Genomic DNA, 19652 nt, shown 5'->3' on the forward strand with positions numbered 1-19652 from the left:
TAAGCAGTACACCAGAGAAGAGGTGGCTGTTGTGTATGTGGAGTTTGGGGTGGGGAATGATGGCTAATGTAATCTACCATGAGGATTGTGGAGTTAGGATGGGGGAATGATGGGTATGGACTTACACCCCAGTGACCACTTCTGTGTCACTGCTCGACAGTGGCACAGAAAAATAACATGCCCAACTGTAGTCGTGCTTGACTGTGTATTCTTTACCATTCCTAACTATGTAATACTTTGTAGACACAGGTCACCACAGATGGCTACCATGGTGTGCTAAAAGACATTACACATGTGTATGCCTGGCCACAGGGTAGTCACACACACAAACATGCAGGTAACTAGTACAGTGGTATGCAGTTGGAGCGTGTGCCACCGAACCCATACAATTACACTTACTCTGATTTCACTTCTGAGCTGGGTGACATCACAGGACTGATTACTTGCAGTGGGGAAGGGGGAAGAGAGAGGTTTAGCAGTTGACAAGGATAAAGGCCAGTGCAAAAGGAGGTATCTCTTTGGAATGCAGCAAAACCCACTGTCATGACATAATGCAGACACAAATGCACACATACAACCACTTACTGACACACACACTCAGGCATTTGTTGTCACACACACTCAGGCATTTGCTGAGACACACACACACAAACATGCTCAGCCATTTGCTGACACACACACTCAGGCATTTGTTGTCACACACACAAACACATGCACACTGTTGCCAGTGGTGGGATCAGAACTCCTGCCTATCTACAGATCACTATTACAGTACTATGCAGTTACGAGACAGGCCACAGAGATTACACATTCCAAGGCAGTCAGACTGCCCTTCTAAGACTGAGGACAACAACAGGGAGACTGGCAGTCCTGGAATACATAGCTGTAAACCTGTGTGTTTAAAGTAGGTGTCCATTACAACCTGCATGCACAAACAAGACACATCTGCAGGTAGGCCTGAGATGTATAGTTGTAGCAAAACAGGAAACTCAACTGGAGTATGGTCATCTGTGGAATGGACAACTACTATCACTATACAGGGTTACAGTGGGCATGCTCATTCACTTAGTAGCACAGGGCCATTTGGGATGCACTATGACTACAACTACACAAGGTTATACTGGGCATGCTCATACACTTAGTAACAAAGGGCTTGTTGGATGTACTGACTCAAATTACAGAAGGTGGCAGTGGGTACGCTCATACACTTATTATCACAGGGCTGTTTGGGATGCACTCTGATTCTAACCACAGAAGGCCACAGTGTGTATGCTGATACACTTACATTTACAGAACACGTTGTAATGGACTCCTATTGTAAACACACAGGTTTACAGCTATGTACATCTTACCTGTCAGTATATATGCACATCATACTGGTTTACTACCCGATAACTGTATGTGGCCCGTAAATGATATATCTGTGTCTGTGGTGTGTGATACACATGCATACATGTACATGAAGTACTGACATATATATGTTAAGTATACACATTCATGCATGTGTGGACGTGACAGAAAATAGGTTACCTGGGACACACAGGCGGATGCTACCTACAGCATGTGTCACACACCTTGCTGCCCTGAAAGGCATACATTGATAGCAGGTTGTGGACAGTGGAATTATACATGGAACAGTGGCATGTGCAAGCATAATGTGTAAGCAATATTGTGTAATGGTACTGAGGTGCAGGTGTCAAGATGACCTCTCTCGGCTGTGTTAGTAGTTGTCATTATTAGCAGGACTGCTACCCTAAGTATATCTCACATTGGTCATATACACAATTTCTGCTGCTGTCCATCACCGTACATGAGGCATTTGCTACCAAGCACATTATTGCCATGTGCAGTGATGTCATGGTATGAGTGGCAACTGCTAGACGAAAACAATGAGCCAATGTACTGCTGTTATTATGAGGTTGTCCAGTGTCTGTCATTTCAGGCTGTCATGACTGAATGACAAGCCTTTAACACAAAGCACATGCATCCATGTTTCATGTGTGTGTGGATAATACCTAGGTCGCATTTACCCATATAGCCACATTCCAAGGCAAATGTCCTACACCCAGAAGTAACACCCTGACACCTACAAGACAATTGCATTGGATGCTTATGCTAACCAGTGCTAGATGTGTGGCTTTAGTAATCCATTTGCTCAATGTAGTACCTACAGTGGGGAATACTTACATCTGTGCAGTGAGGAACACCTGGCTGAAGGCTCTGTAGTGCACAATTGCACTACCACCATATAACTCAGATCCAGACATGTGGGCCATAACAGTGATATGGACCATTCCAGGTGGTGGTGTACACATATTAATAAAGGCTACTTACATGTAAAGACCACTACTCTGACATATCACATCACAAATGAGTCAGGAACAGGTGACAGTGGCAAATGCTGCATTCTAGGTTGTATCCTCATATACATCCACCACCTTCTCCCCAGACTACCGACACACATCCATATGTGGTATGACATAGTATGGTAGACCACCAGATAACCCTTGACTGGTGGACTGTACTTAAGCCTACATCATCTGTACAAAGTACCAATCTACAGACACAGCTGCATAATGTGTTATGCAATGCAATAATACCACTGTTTGTAAACAGCTCAGTTGTACACATACTAGGGTCCCTCGGATGTTGTCAGCATTAACACGGTCGACTGTTGCTGTACACCAGTAAACAACACCATCATGGTTGGATGTGACCTAACTGTACCTGCCCTGGATATGTACATCCCACACTCATCCAACATAAATGACATTACCATAGCTTTCGTTATCCTTTCTACATACAGGTGGCTACAGTCATTACACACATGCACATGGCAGATAGCATGCCAACAGTATATAAGGTTTGATATCTATGTTAACAGAGGTAATATTCCCTCTCTACTGGTCACCCATGACACCTATCATATCATACAACACCCCATGTGGCATGTATGTCATTAGACATGTCCACCTAATGCAATGCCTACAAACACACCAAAATAACATGATCATAGGACCTACACAAGGCCTGTATTGACAGACTCAGGGAAATCCAGCTCTGCTCTGTATGTTCCTGTGTAGTCACAGGTGATATGTTCATGACATGTAGTGGTACAGTCATGTGTGGCCACAGCTCCTACATATACCCTATTTCAACAATTGCAAGCCATGCATGCTATGTGCTGTCTGGACATTAGCCTTAGTAACACAATAGCCAGTACATGCTGGGGTGTGATGTTTACAAGCCACAGACCTCACACATGCTTGAATGAGTGTACTGCCTAGCTGTAACAGAGCACATTGCTGGCACTCTTCCAGTGAACATGACATGTGTGGGGCAAATATGATGTGCTCAATGTTGACCATTACAGTGCCCTGACTTTACCATGGCACTGTCAAGTAACATTTTGTAGGAGTATGACATGGAATAATGCTGTGTGTGTCTCGCTGATATGTGCTGTTGTCATATATGTACACCTGGCTACTCGGTGAAGCTGGTTGTCTCCTATCAGTACATGAATACAACATCCATTATGGTGTAATGCTCAGCTATGTTTCATACATAGCATGGGGAAGGTGTGGAATGTATCCTCTTGACCTGATAGTGCACTTACTGATGCACACCGCATATGTGTACATGTATTGATGTTTGTGTAGATTCCATGTGTGCGCAGTGTCTGACGTCTGAAGGTGACTGTTGTCTTAGTACATCATGCTGTTGCAATACAGCCTCAACATTGCCAACTGTATATGGTGATATGCTCTAAGTACAGTAAGCCATACATGAGGTATGGACTGATGTTTGGACATGACTACTAAGTGGTGGGGCTTCTTTGCAGATGAATGATTACTGAGGACAGCTCACAGGTGTGTTACAACCATTCCTACAATAACTTGTCTAACTGCTAAGGTCAAGTTTTGTTAAATGAAGTGGAAGACAGACAATGTAGAATGCTGTAAGGGTGACACTGAAGGCAAACCTCATGACACCTGTAACAGCCATACCTCCCCTGTGCATATATTGTGCATATATCAGCACAGTTGGCAAATGAAAGAGTCAGCAAGCTTTGTACCTGATGCGATAGTGCTGTACTTCTGTAATACCTATCATGAGATAGGCAGGTGTTTGATTCACAGTACTGGCACATGTGGGTGGGTGTGTGTGTGTCCATATATGTCATGTATGACTGGGAATACATCCCACATGTTTTCACTCTCCTGAACACTGTTGTTGACACCAGTACAAAGTGATGTGTAGAAAAAAAGGCATAGGCAGGTGGTTGAACCTCACACATGTAAAGTGTCTATGTGTGTGTGTGACATAGGTGTATATCTTTGTGAATGCCACAGTGTGTGTGTGTGCGTGTGCGTGTGTGTGTGTGTGTGTGTGTGTGTGTGTGTGTGTGTGTGTGTGTGTGTGTGTGGCTGTCCGGCCCCTGGAATGAGGCTGTATTTTACCATAGTGAAATGTTAAAGCCCTATCCCCACATCCACTCAATGCAATCTAGCATCCCTGTTGATATCAGTCGTAGACGGGCATTCTAACCACCTGTTAACATGTACATCCTGGGGTGTGACCTGTTGTTACATAGCCTACTGATGGACCCCCATCCCCACATACACTCACTGCGCTGTAGTATCCCTGTCGATGTCCTCTATCTTAGGCCATTCCGAATACCTGTACATGCGTAATCTCTGTGGCGCATCTTGTAATTGCGTAGTACTGCAATGATGATATGCACATAGGCAGGGGTTCTCATCTGAACACTGGCAACTGTGTGTGTGTGTGTGTGTGTGTGTGTGTGTGTGTGTGTGTGTGTGTGTGTGTGTGTGTGTGTGTGTGTGTGTGTCAGAGTGTGTGTTACTGTGTCTGTGAATCCCAGAGTGTGTGGGTGTGTCTGTGTTTGCATGCTGTCATGGCAGTGGGTATTACTGCTTCCTAATGAGAAGCCACTATTTCCACTGGCCTTTATCTTTGTCATCCGTCATACCACTCTTTTACCTCTGCCCTGCTCCAGGTAACTATACCTGTGATGTCACCCGCTATGGATGTGATGGCTCTGAACACAGTAGCTTACTACACAGCTATCATGCTCTTGGATCATTAGAACAGTAAACATAATTGAAACATGGGAGAATATAACTGTGATGTGGAAGCTACAAAGTGCATGCAGGTATTGTCATACTGACCTGTGGGTAGTCAACATGTACATATGAGACACTAACCGCAAGCACCGACATCCCCCGGCACATGCAACTACACCTGAAACAGGAAGGTAGAATGTCAAGATCAACATGCTGTTAGTGTTGTTACACATGATACATATTGTCAAACATATAAAATGCATTCTAAAACTGTAATACATGGTATGTATGCTGCCTCTCAACACTACTCAACAATATTAATCTACAATTGTCTACCTAGTATGTTCACCCTGTGCATTAGACCATATGAGCATGTCCCTGAACTGATGGTGTAGATGACAGGGACATGGCACAGGCATCATCAAATGCACAGGGTGATAATGTTTGCCAGAGGCTTAGGCTGCTCCATTGGATGACATCATGTGTGTGTGTTAGGGCCTGTGATATCACTGGGCATGTGTGGATGTTATACGTGTGTGTGTGTTGAGGTGCCCTACATTTGTTTCTGGTGTGTGTGTAAGCATGCACACAGGTCTGGCATGTGGCTGGCCTACACAGGGGTATTATTGACTGCTGCAGACAGTACAAGGCAGGTTTCACAGGTCACAGTGTCTGGCCATGGCCACGTGACCTGCACCTGCCAGGGGTTGCACGGGCACTAACAAGCAGAGGTCCAGATTGGGTACTGTCTGACGACACATGTCCACTGGAATCGTGTCCCTGTTGGGACCATCCAGGACCATGTGCATGTGGCCTGGTGTGGACTGCACAGCACCAGCTGCACTGCTGCTGCTACTGCCACTATTGGAGCGGGCATGTGCAGTAGCATGTTCACGTTGACCTTCAACAGGTGATGTAGCTGACCTATGTCCACATGCCCAATGCCTCACTCCCACCAGATGTTCCAGCACAGACATTCCACACTCTAGGATTGACATGCCACGGTCAAGGGCTCCCACCATGTCACCCAATCGTCTATCCAAAACATCTACAAGATGGTGGTGAGCATCTGCAAGTGCCTGGATGTTGTCAGTTACTGAACGGACAGCAGCCTTCTGAAGCCTCAGACCTTCTCTATTGTGCTGTTCAGCACATGCCTGTGCATCCATTACAGACCGAAACATATGTCTGGTGATGCCAGCTGATGTGCTTTGTCTCACAGGGGCATGTTGGCCAGTGGTCCTCCTACAAGCAGCGCTGGGCACATGCTTGTGTGATACATCACGAGTCAGTTGACTGGGATCATGGTGTGCAGGCACACCTTCCATAGTCTCCACACTTCCCTGTTCCATGCTACCACCCGCCAACTGTCCTTCCTCTATGGCCAGTGGTGATGGGGTATGTGTAGGCAGGGGAACTGTGTGCGAGGATGAGGGGGAGACAGGTGGAATGGCAACCAATGGCACAGATTCAGCCCCTGACAACCCTGCCTGTGCCTCAATCATACTGTCATCATCACTGCAAGAGTCTGTGGGGACACTAACATCAGGTGGACTGCAGAAGGGCAACGCGCCTACATCAACACCTGTGAGGGGAAGACAAGAACTGTACATTACAAGTTATACCAGACACACACAGACAGAGACACACACACAGGCAGAGACACACACACAGGTAGAGACACACACAGAGACACACACACAGACACACACACACAGACAGGTACACACACACAGACACACACACAGACAGATACACACACAGTCAGACACACAGACAAACAGCCACACAGATACACAGTCACACAGACAGACATACAGACACACACAAACACACACACAGACACACACGCTACATGCAGGTGATACAGCAGATGGCATTCAGCTTAGACAATTATAGTTTCAGCTTAGACAATTATAGTGGTAGTTATCATACATCCCTAACATGCACACAACAGCATGCATGTGTTATAGCAGATGGCATGCACCTTACACAATTATAGTGGTGGTTAGCATACATACCTGTATTGCACCATTTGTGTTAGCCTATGCCCCATATCTGCAACATAATGCATGCAACTTGCATTGTTGCACCACACTGCCATGGTGTGTGCAACATACACCACATGTTAACAGACCATCTCTGACCTTTGTACATCTGCCACTGATGCTTTGTGTTGGCCACCGCCCCTATGTGTGTGGACATGAGAAGTAGGGTATGTCGACTGCATACTATGTTTGCCTGAGCCCTAGCTTGCATATATCCCCCAAAGCAGTGCATATCTGTTTAACATTATTCTACCTACTCCTGAGCTGAGTCTAGACATTGTGCATGTGGCTGTACACACATGTTTGACATGGCTGTCCCTACTTTGCAATGGTGCCACAGACCAGCACAGGTTTACAGTACACTGGCCTGCTGTGTGACGTATTAACTTGCCATTCACATGTAGTATGACATGTCTTCTGCTGAGGTGTTGAATGACATGCATACATGTGTAACTCAATGGTGTCCTTTCCAATCTACAGTACGGTAGTGGTGTCCCAATGCAGGGACGTGTTATACTAACATGGGCCTTCAGTTGATGCAATGTTGTCTGTCCACCCTACAAATATGCAGGAACATACTGCACATTGAGCTGATGTGCATAGTCATTGCAGGGCATCATGTGGCTTCACAATTGCTATACAGTGTGAGCTACTGACACAGTTCATAGCCATGACTATGTTTACATACAATACGTATCTAATGTGGAATGTGACCCACGTCACTGTATACACACTAAACCCTAATGTGGAATGTGTGACACAGGTCACAGAAGGGTATACGGATGACACTGAACCTCCACAAACGAAACACTGGTAACGCAATGAACACCCAATGAACCTTGGATCCTGGTGTGTAAAAGTTTTCCTTTATTAAATAGTACCAACAAAATCCGCATACAAATAAAACCAACGACAAGGACTAGTTGCCACAAACATTCCTTGGCTTCTAATATCATTTTTTCGTCACCACCATTATTTTCTTTGTTATATGTTCTATCAATAATGAAAAATATAAATCTTTTAAAATTAGAACAATTGATACTGTGGTTATATAGAGCACTGTTTTTTTTGTGTTTTTTTATGTCACGTAAATGTTCACTAATACGTGTTTTAAGTTTTCTAATCGTTTTCCCTACATAAAACGCATGACAGGCAGTACAGGATGCTACATAAACCACCATATTTGAATTACAGTTGCATAACCCTGGACATCTAATAGTCTTAACATAATTATAAATATAGAGGTAGGGACCATCGTTAATAAATCTACAAACATGACATGCTCCACATTTGTTCATTTTGGAATTTTTGTACAAATCATAATTAGTGTGCTGTTCAAATAGATTTTTTAAGTTTCTACCTCTACTAAATGTTATTTTAGGTGTATTTCCTATTATGTCCCTAAATTCATGATTTAATTCAAAGACACTAGTCCAGGCTTCATGTATAGCATTAACTATCTGTTGAGAACAATGGTTAAATGGTAGAATAAAAGTGTCATGTCTTGAAGTAGGTAATTTCATGATTGTATTATTGTCAGAGTCCAAAGAGATGATTGGTTTATATAATGTACTCCTTTTAGTTACAATTTCTCTACTAATCTCTTGAACAATATTAGCAGGATATCCTCTAGCCAAAAACATATTTGTAATTTTCTCCAATTCACTTTCAAAAACTACTTCATTACTGACAATTCTTGACAATCGAACCATTTGTCCTTTAACTAAATTCTTTTTTTGGTGCATGGGGTGACAACTGTCAAAATGTAAAAAAGAATTTGAGTATGTTTTTTTCCTGTAAATACCTGAATCAAACTTATTGTTATCCAAACAGAGCGTAATGTCTAAAAAATTAATGTTATTAACAAACACATGACTAGTAAATTTGAGAAAACTCGTAGTTTTACCCAAAAAAGTGACAAATGCATTAAATTCATCTTCAGATCCTTTCCAAAAAATAAGGATATCATCTAAAAAACGCAGGTATAACAGCGCTTTGTTCCAAAATGTACTTGTAAAGACATATTCAAACTCCCAATAGGCTAAAACCAAGTTTGCATAAATGGGGGCACACCTGGCCCCCATAGCTACCCCCTTTGTTTGTCTAAAAATTTTTTATTGAAGAACAAAAAATTGTTCTCCAAAACCAGTTCTAACATCTCAGTAAGTAATCGATGGTCAGGACTATTATGTTTACTATATTTATTTAAGCATGCTTCAAACATCTCCAAACCTTGGAATAACTGTAAATAAGTTAATGATGTCCACAGTAGCCATTAAGAATTTAGTTCTAAAATCAAAAGTATTCATGAATTGTCTTATAATATCAAGACAATGCCATGAATCTTTTATGATATGTGGTATAGAATTCAAAATAGGTTTACATTTGAAATCAATATAGGCGGCCAATGGTTCTGTCTTTGATCCTTTGGCTGACACTATAGGTCTAAACGGGGGATGGTTCATGTTCTTGTGAATCTTGAGGGTCCCAAATATAGATGGAGTAATTGGGAATTCAACTGAAATATAGTTGTAAGTTTGTTGGTCTATTCTCCCATCCATCAAGAATTCATAAAACAGCCAATCAATCTTAGTGTATGCTTGGTTGATCTCATTTCTACTAACTTTTTGATATGCTTCATTATCTTCCAACAAAGTGGACATCCTATTATTGTAATCAGAGTTAAGCATAATGACTACTCCCCCACCTTTGTCCGGTTTCATGATTCGATATTTGTCTGAACCAGTAAGTTCTTTAAGACAAAAATTCTCTGATGGTGTCAAATTTTTCTTGTTAACATTGTTATATTTTGTAATTCTTCTGATTTGTGATTCACATAACTTTTTGAAAATCTGAATCATACAATTTTGTGGGGGTATAAAAGTACTGTGGCGTTTAAGACTCAAATGTCTGGAGCTCTGCAATGGATCACCTGTATTGTGAAAAAATATTTTTAAATTTAAAAGTCTAGTGTACATTCTCAAATTTGTCAATACTTTACCTACATCTAATTTGAATGTAGGTACAAAAGTAAAGCCTCTACTTAATAATTGTAAATATTTGCTGTCAAATTTATGTCCTGTAAAATTATAGAAATTGAAACCAGAGAAGGAAGTAACAGAACAGTCATTCATCACATTGTTTGGTACTACATCCAAACTATTCTCACTCAAACTGTTCATTGTCACTAGCAACTCACCTATTCCCTGTGTATCTAATGTGGGATACAGTGTATCAATATTATTTTTTGAACCACTAATTACCTCACTATTCACTTCTGTGTAGCTAGAGTTTATGGTTGCTATCTCTGCCATGAGTGGGTTCTGTATGGTTGGTTGTTGTGATATCTGTGAGTGTGTTGGTTGTGGCTGTTCTGTTGTTCCCTTATTCGTTCCGATCTCCTCAGAGATGGAGGTTCTAAAAAAACTGGTTGAACTTCATCATTAAAATTAACTTGGTTAGTATTCACATTATCAATATTGGGACTAAGATCTTGTCTGTTCACCATAACTTGTTTTCGGTTTTGAACTTGCATATTCTTATATTCCCTAAAATGGGTGTAAGCTTTGTTGTTATAATCCCTACTATCTCTTTCTATTTTGTTATTTTTGATGTCCAAACCCTTGTTAATGTACCTGTCAATATCCTTAAAAATGTTTTCTAACCTAAATTTGTTATGTTCATATAACAGGTCAGCTTTGATATTACTATCTAAAATGTTCAGTCTCTCCTTTAAAACATTCAGTCTGTCATTATTATTACGAATAATCAACCTTAATAAATCTAAACCAGTTCTGTCAAAGAGATGTAGCAATTCTGTAAATACTTCCGTGCCTTCCTGGAAGCCATGTGGTAGTTTAAACAGGCGTAACCCCTTTGGCACCTGTTTTAGTTCAAGAGAGCGTTCCAGGAACGCATTGTCCATCTGAAGCGATTTATAGATTCTTAAAGTTTTTTCAAATTCTAAAAATTGTGTTTTCAGCGTTCCCATATCTCTTGACATAATGGGCTGTCTCTTATTTAAGGATTTATTAACGATGGTCTCTACCTCTATATTTATAATTGTGTTATGCAACTGTAATTCAAATATGGTGGTTTATGTAGCATCCTGTACTGCCTGTCATGCGTTTTATGTAGGGAAAACGATTAGAAAACTTAAAACACGTATTAGTGAACATTTACGTGACATAAAAAAACACAAAAAAAACAGTGCTCTATATAACCACAGTATCAATTGTTCTAATTTTAAAAGATTTATATTTTTCATTATTGATAGAACATATAACAAAGAAAATAATGGTGGTGACGAAAAAATGATATTAGAAGCCAAGGAATGTTTGTGGCAACTAGTCCTTGTCGTTGGTTTTATTTGTATGCGGATTTTGTTGGTACTATTTAATAAAGGAGAACTTTTACACACCAGGATCCAAGGTTCGTTGGGTGTTCATTGCGTTATACGGATGACACCCCTGCACATCTGCAACCATATTACTGAAGCCTGGCAACTATGCCCACACATGGCTAACTTAGCAGTACTCTATGTCCCACATGCCATCTGTGTACCTCACACATATGAGGAGCAGACATGACAGTGATGTCTGACACCAGCAAGGTGAATGTACTGTATCTGTGGCCTGATGTGGTTGTATGTGTATGTTGTGCAACACATGTATGTAGTTGGATACTATATAGGTGAATGCTTTCATGTCGTGACGCACTCAAGATCTTCAAGACATGTTATGTAGTGGTTTCATGTTATGCCTACACAAGCTGTGCACAGGCCTGTATGATGTTTAGTGTTTCACATCTGCAATATCACCATTACACAAAGGCCATAGTTGCATTGTGTTGAACTAATGTACACAGGGTGTACACACATGTACATCACTTCTACTGTGTGTGTTGCTTCATGTCTTTGGCCATCCTCCATGGCCATGTGTACACATGTTCTGTCCAATAGTTGTGATGGCCATCTTATTTCACGTGTCATTGTTATCCCATATGACATACACCCATAGATTTTGTATGCTCCTCTGAGGACAGAGTTATGCAATGTATGTATGGTATGTATGGGATGTGAGACATGTTTTGCAGGATAGTTGAGCAGTGTTATTGCAGTCAGCCCACTACATGTCATGGGCATATCAGATAGCGCATGACATTGTGTGACATTCATAGCAAGGGTATAATCCACAAGGGTGTATCCTGTGGGCAGTCATACTCCAGCTCCAACACATTCAGAGTGTGTGCACACATATGCTCTCTGTACAGTACTGCTCATATTCCCAACATGTGTAATGCTGATATGTAGTAACTGTCCCTACAATGAAACACACCTCCATCATTGTATTCACTGTTGTCCACACATCTGGCAATAACGGCTTGGAAGGTTTAGTGTAGGTGTTTCATCTAGTCTTCAATTGTTTCACATGGGTAAACACTGTGATGCATTGCAGGTCTGACCAGTGTCCATTAACAGGACCACAATACATTATGTGTATGTGTGTTATGGCAGATAGCATGCAATTAATATGCTCTGTGCATTATCAAGCCTGGTAAATAATAACAATCTCACCTGACCCAGGCTGCTGTCACTGCAAAATGCCAGAGGTACCTAAACAGGAGTGTCACAGTAGTACGATCATTATCCACACCTGTGTGATAGCTACAGGGTGCAATGTCCATGTTAGCACATAAGCCAGCACAATACACTATACTATGGAGTATGCACATCTGTGCATACATAGAGTAGCAGACTATAGTATGTGGCATGTGTGCATACATGCCTTGATTATGATGTTACATTACATATTGTACAGTAACACATGTAACTATGTGAAATATAGTTGTGTTATATGTGTAGTAGTGACTTACCAGGCAACTCCAGGCTCAGTGGTTGAGAGACACCCACCTCCACAATACCAGCTAAAGCTTGTGGATGGAGGTCTGCAGGTGTCCCCTGGTTGGCCAGTAGCTCCTCAGTACATGTGAGTGGGGGTTAGGTGAGTGGCCCCCACCTGTTGCACCTTGTTCCCTGGCGAGTGCATTAGCACGCTGTTTCGCCTGTCTTATGAGGTCAGTGCAGTGTTGGTGCACCTGCTGATAGGTGCGATTGTGACCGCCAACATCATTTACCCTCCTGCAGAGTTCCTTCCACAGGGCATCCTGCTGCTGTGCATCCTGTGGCACATGGCTGAAGAGAGTTGTACGGTTGTCAAGGAGGTATGGGACGAGGACCTCATCCTCCAAGTGGCTGTACACTGGCAGCCTGCTACATGGTATACCTGGAAGACATAATTATGGAGACAGGTCACAATAACTCACAGAGAAAATACATAAGTACAGCTGAGCATACATGTGTATCACATTTATTAAGATTACAAATACATCTTTGCAAATCTACATGACACTAACACCACTGACATGTATAAGTCACACACATTTGACACTTACTGGTGATGTGATGTTATTGCCATATATGTGTGTGTCATGTGATGACATTGCTCATACATCATGTGGATGATGTCTTGACGTGAGCATGTCTGTTTGCCTGTACTGGTGTCTTTACTTATCAGCACATGTCAGAATGTGTTCACATTAATGCAATCGACCTTAATGCTGTGTATATGTCACATATATAGTCATACATAGCCGTTAAGGATATGACCTGTGACCCTGCAGACTTGCAAGCATGTATGAGTTTTGCCATATACATCTACATGGCACTGCACAGCTGTGTAGTATCCTGCCATGTATTGCCTGTGTTGCACATGTGTAACACATGAGACAATAGCTAGCCTGATAGTATTTGCAGGGTTGGATATCAACTATAGCCTGTATGGTCATAGTGATCTAGTAGACTATATGCCCTGGGCCATTTATGAGCCTAAGCAGACAGGTTACCTAGCTGTAGGCAACAGAGAGGTAAGTTTCAGTGGCCAGTTCAAGCAGTGCCACAGAACTGATCCACAGGGTTACTGATATATTTGGCATGCGGTCATCACACCATTTCGCAGAGAGGGGTGATGTGCAGCTTCGCTGGACAGGGATGCACAGTATGGCAAGAGTATGTTAAGTGTATGGGACAGAGATCTGTCAGGCATGCTGTAATCCTTGTACTAGAAAGGTGGATGTCCATTAAGTATGTGTTTATTTGGGATCAGGATGTGTTAAGTGTAGCATGTCCAACACCTCTGGGTTGGACATGGCTTTATTCAGGGTTGGCTGCATGCTACATAGTGTAGCTAGAGATTGGGAAGGGCAGTGTAAGCCATCTACACATGGGCAATAACCCTTAATGGAAATATGTGATCTATTATGGATCACATGGGTGTTGAGTATGGCTGAGCAATCATCTCTATATTCCTGGATGGCACCCTGTCATGATTAGTGGTGCCACATACAGCTACCTGTCTGGTGTGGTGAAGTAACTATCAAAGGAAAGAGTATTGTCCAGCTGCATCCCATACACACAGTTGCCATTATGTTGACCGCTGCTTAGGTGGTAGTGCATGGGTACAGGGTTTGTAACATAGGGGATGACAACGCAATACTTAGCTGTCAGATTGTGGCCATACGTCACACACCACACATCTGACAACACTAAGGACCTTCTGTATGTTGAACACAGCACACATTGAGACCACTATTGCTCCTAATTCATAGTCATTTGCAAACATCAATAGGCTAATGCCTTCTGTGTTAGTCTGTGTGGTATAGATAACAAAGAGGGGGAGTACCAGGAATGAACCCTGTATTACTGTGGCTGACATTGGTCTGATGTGCGTGTATTAGTCAGGCACTTTCTGTAGTGTTGGTTCTGCCAGCAGTCCAGTTGCCAACCACTCCAGTGACATAGGAATAGTCACCTAGTTTACTGAGTGTAGCTGGAACACAGTATGGGTGATGGTGTCCTATGACCTGGCAAGGTCATGATATGCAGTGTGAATTAACCTTACTGTCATCTACATCTGTACCAAGTACATCAAATACATTGATCATGGTTCATGGCCTTACAGACCAGACTCAGCAGGGTAGTTGTGCACTATTTCCCATTATCAATGGTGTCTCCTCCTTTGTGGGGTGTGATAACTGTTACTGTGCATGATTCGGTGTGTACACTGCCTGACATGGAGCTATGATTGAACATGATGTGTATGTGGATAGCTGAATGTTTTTACATTTGTGTAGGATACACCCTGGGATGTTGACAGGTCCCATGAAAACTGTATGTATGGATTTAGAGAGTGCAGCTTGTACCTGTATAGTCGTTATTACAGGGGCCCTGTAGTGTATATGGATATATTACTACGTGTAGCTGTCGGGGGGGTAGGAGTGGGTTTAGGTTCTCCAAGACCCTATCTGGATGAACAAGTGCTATTTCTGTAGGTGCAGTACTTCCCATGCCATAGTGTTTTGCAGCACGGCAGGTCTTGTCGTTGCCATTACAATTAATGACACAGCTATATAATGCTCTGTGCTTGGCCTCATAATATGTGGCTGATTAGTTTCACAGTAGCTTTGTGTGGTTTTATGTGGTGTATCTACATCTTACTGAGGCTGACCAGGGATCACCTACACTCATGTGTGTTTACTCTTGCAACAGTTACTACCTTCTGTGGTACAGTTTAAAGCATGGTACCACCAGTTTGCCTTCTTGTTTGTGTTGGGTTTAATCCTGGTTCTGTTTCAATGGCACAATCACTGTACATATGTGGCTGCTTAAGGTTCATTTGTGTAGGATTCCGCATTTGCACATGCATTGTCCATCTGTATGGGTGCCATGACAGTCACTACTCTGCTCTTAGGAAACATAACATTGGCATCGGGGACTAACTATGTGTAGCATACTGTTAGCCCTGTGTGTGTGACTACTGTGATCCAGGTCAGTGGGATCAATGGAATCCAACATGCATTGAGCACAGGTGTTGGTACATGAGGAGTCTTCCAAGTTCATAATGGAATAGTTGAGAGTAGCCATTATTATGGTTCTGTCTCAGACCTAATCTTCCCCATTACAGCACATTATGACAGTTGGGAAATCCGTGGCCCAGTGGGTGATCTGTCTCAAGGTGCAATTTGAATTCCACTTTGGCACAAAGGTAGTTGCTCAGCATAATGCATCTGAAGTTATACAAGTGCAACTAGCATGGGGGTGTACTGGTGGGTGATCTGTCTCAAGGTGCAATTTGAATTCCACTTTGGCACAAAGGTAGTTGCTCAGTATAATGCATCTGAAGTTATGCAAGTGCAACTAGCGTGGGGGTGTGCATATCCTTCAGGAATATGGACACACCTGCGGCCTGTGTGTTCCAATAAAGGATAATGGGCAAGAGGTGAGGTATGTGTTATAACATGGTCATGCAGGTGTGCTGTCCAGAGCATTGAAACATGTCTCAGCCACTGCACAGATATGTTCTCCATGTTAAGGATTGAAATGTGTGTCCATATAGTGTTTCTGACATGTATCATTGTGTAGCGAGATCCACAGTTTATTGCTTGGCTGTCCCTGTAACAGCAGTGGACCGTCACTTGAACTGTGCATGATGAAGGCACTATAGGGAAAGCATGAGCCCTAGGCAGTATCCAGATTCTCAGGGGTGACAGGTGCAAGCCCTGTCTGGCAAAGCATCATGGTCTGTCAACCATGTTATCCCAGGCAGACAGACACTAGATACCCTTTGACTTGCACCACTACACTAGACAAATTGTGGAATACAATTCTTTTGTCCCTGTACTGCAGTATCATTCTGGCCAATGGCAGAATTTTACCCAGGCCTTGGGACATACCTGCATGAGCTACAAGACCTGACAGTTCCTACATGCATTTCCATGCAGTCTAGGCTACTGCATCACAGGTCCTGCACAACAACATGGAATATGCCAGAGCCACCTGTATAGTTCAAAAGGTGGTCTGAGTGTATGGGTATGTGGCTAATCATGGCAGACAGGCAGCTGACAGTATGTATGCTCTTGTATAGGTTGATGTGTAACATAGTGCTTGAGTTTGCATTCACAAATGAGTACTGTTGGGCATGTTTCCAGCCATGTGTTCTGAGGTGTGACACAAATATGCAAACTATGTAATACAGTTTGTGTATTTTGGTGTCTGTCTTTTCCAGCTTGGGGGGGTCACTTGTTTGGCCAGATACTTAGAAGTGTCTGTGAATGTATGTGATTTCTGGTAGTGTGTGTGGGTATCCTTACTGTGTTCTGGTAAGGGTATGTGTTGGTTGTGTTGATGAGTTGCATGTGTTAACCTACACCTCACGACTGTCCAGGCCAGTCCTGGCTGTAGACTGGGCTGCCTTCCAGCTTACCCCTGTAGCTGCATCCCAAACAATGTGTGTGGTGTGGTGTTAGGTGGGTTTGGCAGTGTACATGGCATAGATATTACAATCCCCCAGGATGGCCACATACACAAAGCTGACATTAGTAAACACCAGTAGCTAACTAGTGGACATGCCTGTATGAGCATTCAGTACTACAAGTACCACGTACTGTATTTAGTTTACGTATTGCTTTTTAAGATGTTTTAGACAGTGATGCTCACATGTAAATATTTGTGTTATGGACGTGACAACACTGGCTATTATGGAAACATTGTAGCTACCTTTAGCAGCAATCCTCCTCTGAGGATCACATCACATCCTGTTAGCTGATTATAGATGATTTAAGTGTCTACAGGTCAGATTCCTTCTCTGGGTATATACTCACATATCCACCAGGACCATGAGCTCTGTTGAACACAGACACCCACTCTCCAAACAGAGTCATGTATCAATAGACTCTGATGCCACTATCAACATGATCAAGATATAATCAGATAGTGTGAGCCATCACCTGTGAAGTGGCTATTACACATGGGCAGCTGTCTCCTACATCTTACACTCCTACTGCAGATGTTACACTGGAGTTAAAGATGATATGCAACGTGTTTCATTACCAGTGCTGTGCACTACCTTACATACAGTATGTGCAAGTGGCTGTTAGGTTGGCAATGAGAGGTTGGGCTACACAAACCTGGTAGTTCAACCAGTGTGTCTCTACTCTCAATATCCACTCTATGTAGGTGTGCACATAGCCATTTGGCCCAGCCCTGTAACAAGGGTTACTACACATTTGCATAACATGTACACGTGCACAGCTGTTATTGCTTGCAAATGATACTAGAGAAGTCCAGCCCTGTAACAAGGGTCACTATACATTTGCATAACATGTACACATGCACAGCTGTTATTGCTTGCAAATGATACTAGAAAGGTCCAGCCCTGTAACAAGGGTCACAACACATTTGCATAACATGTACACATGCACAGCTGTTATTGCTTGCAAACAATACTAGAGAGGTCCAGCCATGTAAAAAGGGTCACTACACATTTGCATAACATGTACACATGCACAGCTGTCATTGCTTGCAAACGATACTAGAAAGGACCAGCCCTGTAACAAGGGTCACTACACATTTGCATAACATGTACACATGCACAGCTCTTATTGCTTGCAAAAGATACTAGAAAGGTCTAGCACTGTAACAAGGGTCACTACACATTTGCATAACATGTACACATGTGCAGCTGTTATTGCTTGCAAACGATACTAGATAGGTCCAGTCCTGTAACAAGGGTCACCAAACATTTGCATAACATGTACACATGCACAGCTGTTATTGCTTACAATCGATACTAGAGAGGACCAGCCCTGTAACAATGGTCATTACACATTTGCATAACATGTACACATGCACAACTGTTATTGCTTGCAAATGATACTAGAGAGGACCAGCCCTGTAACAAGGGTCACTACACATTTGCATAACATGTACACATGCACAACTGTTATTGCTTGCAAATGATACTAGAGAGGTCCAGCCCTGTAACAAGGGTCACTACACATTTGCATAACACGTACACATGCACATGCACAGCTGTTATTGCTTGCAAACTATACTAGAGAGGTGAATATTACATGTGTTATGTGCATGGATAGTTACCTGGCTCTTCCAATTATCTTTGCTATCATGCTGCTAAACTGTCAGATGAATACAAATGATATGTATCCTGTTATTGAGTAGTGTAATTGCCAATAGACATAACTACTGTTTGCATAACATAACAGAACTGCTATGTAGAATAGAATACAGATCTGAATAAAATACTGTACATTACACAGTTATTGGCACAATATCCCACAATGCACACCATATTTGCACGGTAAACCCACCTTTAACATGTTCATCTTACTTATACACCCATACATTTGTCGACTGTTACAATATATCGACATATACTATCCCCTGTTATAGCACATACTTGTTGGACCAATCCTGACACTGACAGTGGCTGGAAGCGAATTGGTGGGTTCCAAGCCCATATCATCCCTTGTGGTGTATGCGGAGTTTTCCGTGTGACCTACAGCAGTACACACATAAAATACTACAAGCATTACTACTGCTCAACATTACATCTCTACAAGATAGCTATTTCCACTATATGCATTGATTACACTGTAATTCTTA

This window comes from Protopterus annectens, chromosome 11.part0, assembly GCF_019279795.1.
Source record: "Protopterus annectens isolate FY-2018-M chromosome 11.part0, PAN1.0, whole genome shotgun sequence".
Lineage (NCBI taxonomy): Eukaryota > Metazoa > Chordata > Ceratodontiformes > Protopteridae > Protopterus > Protopterus annectens.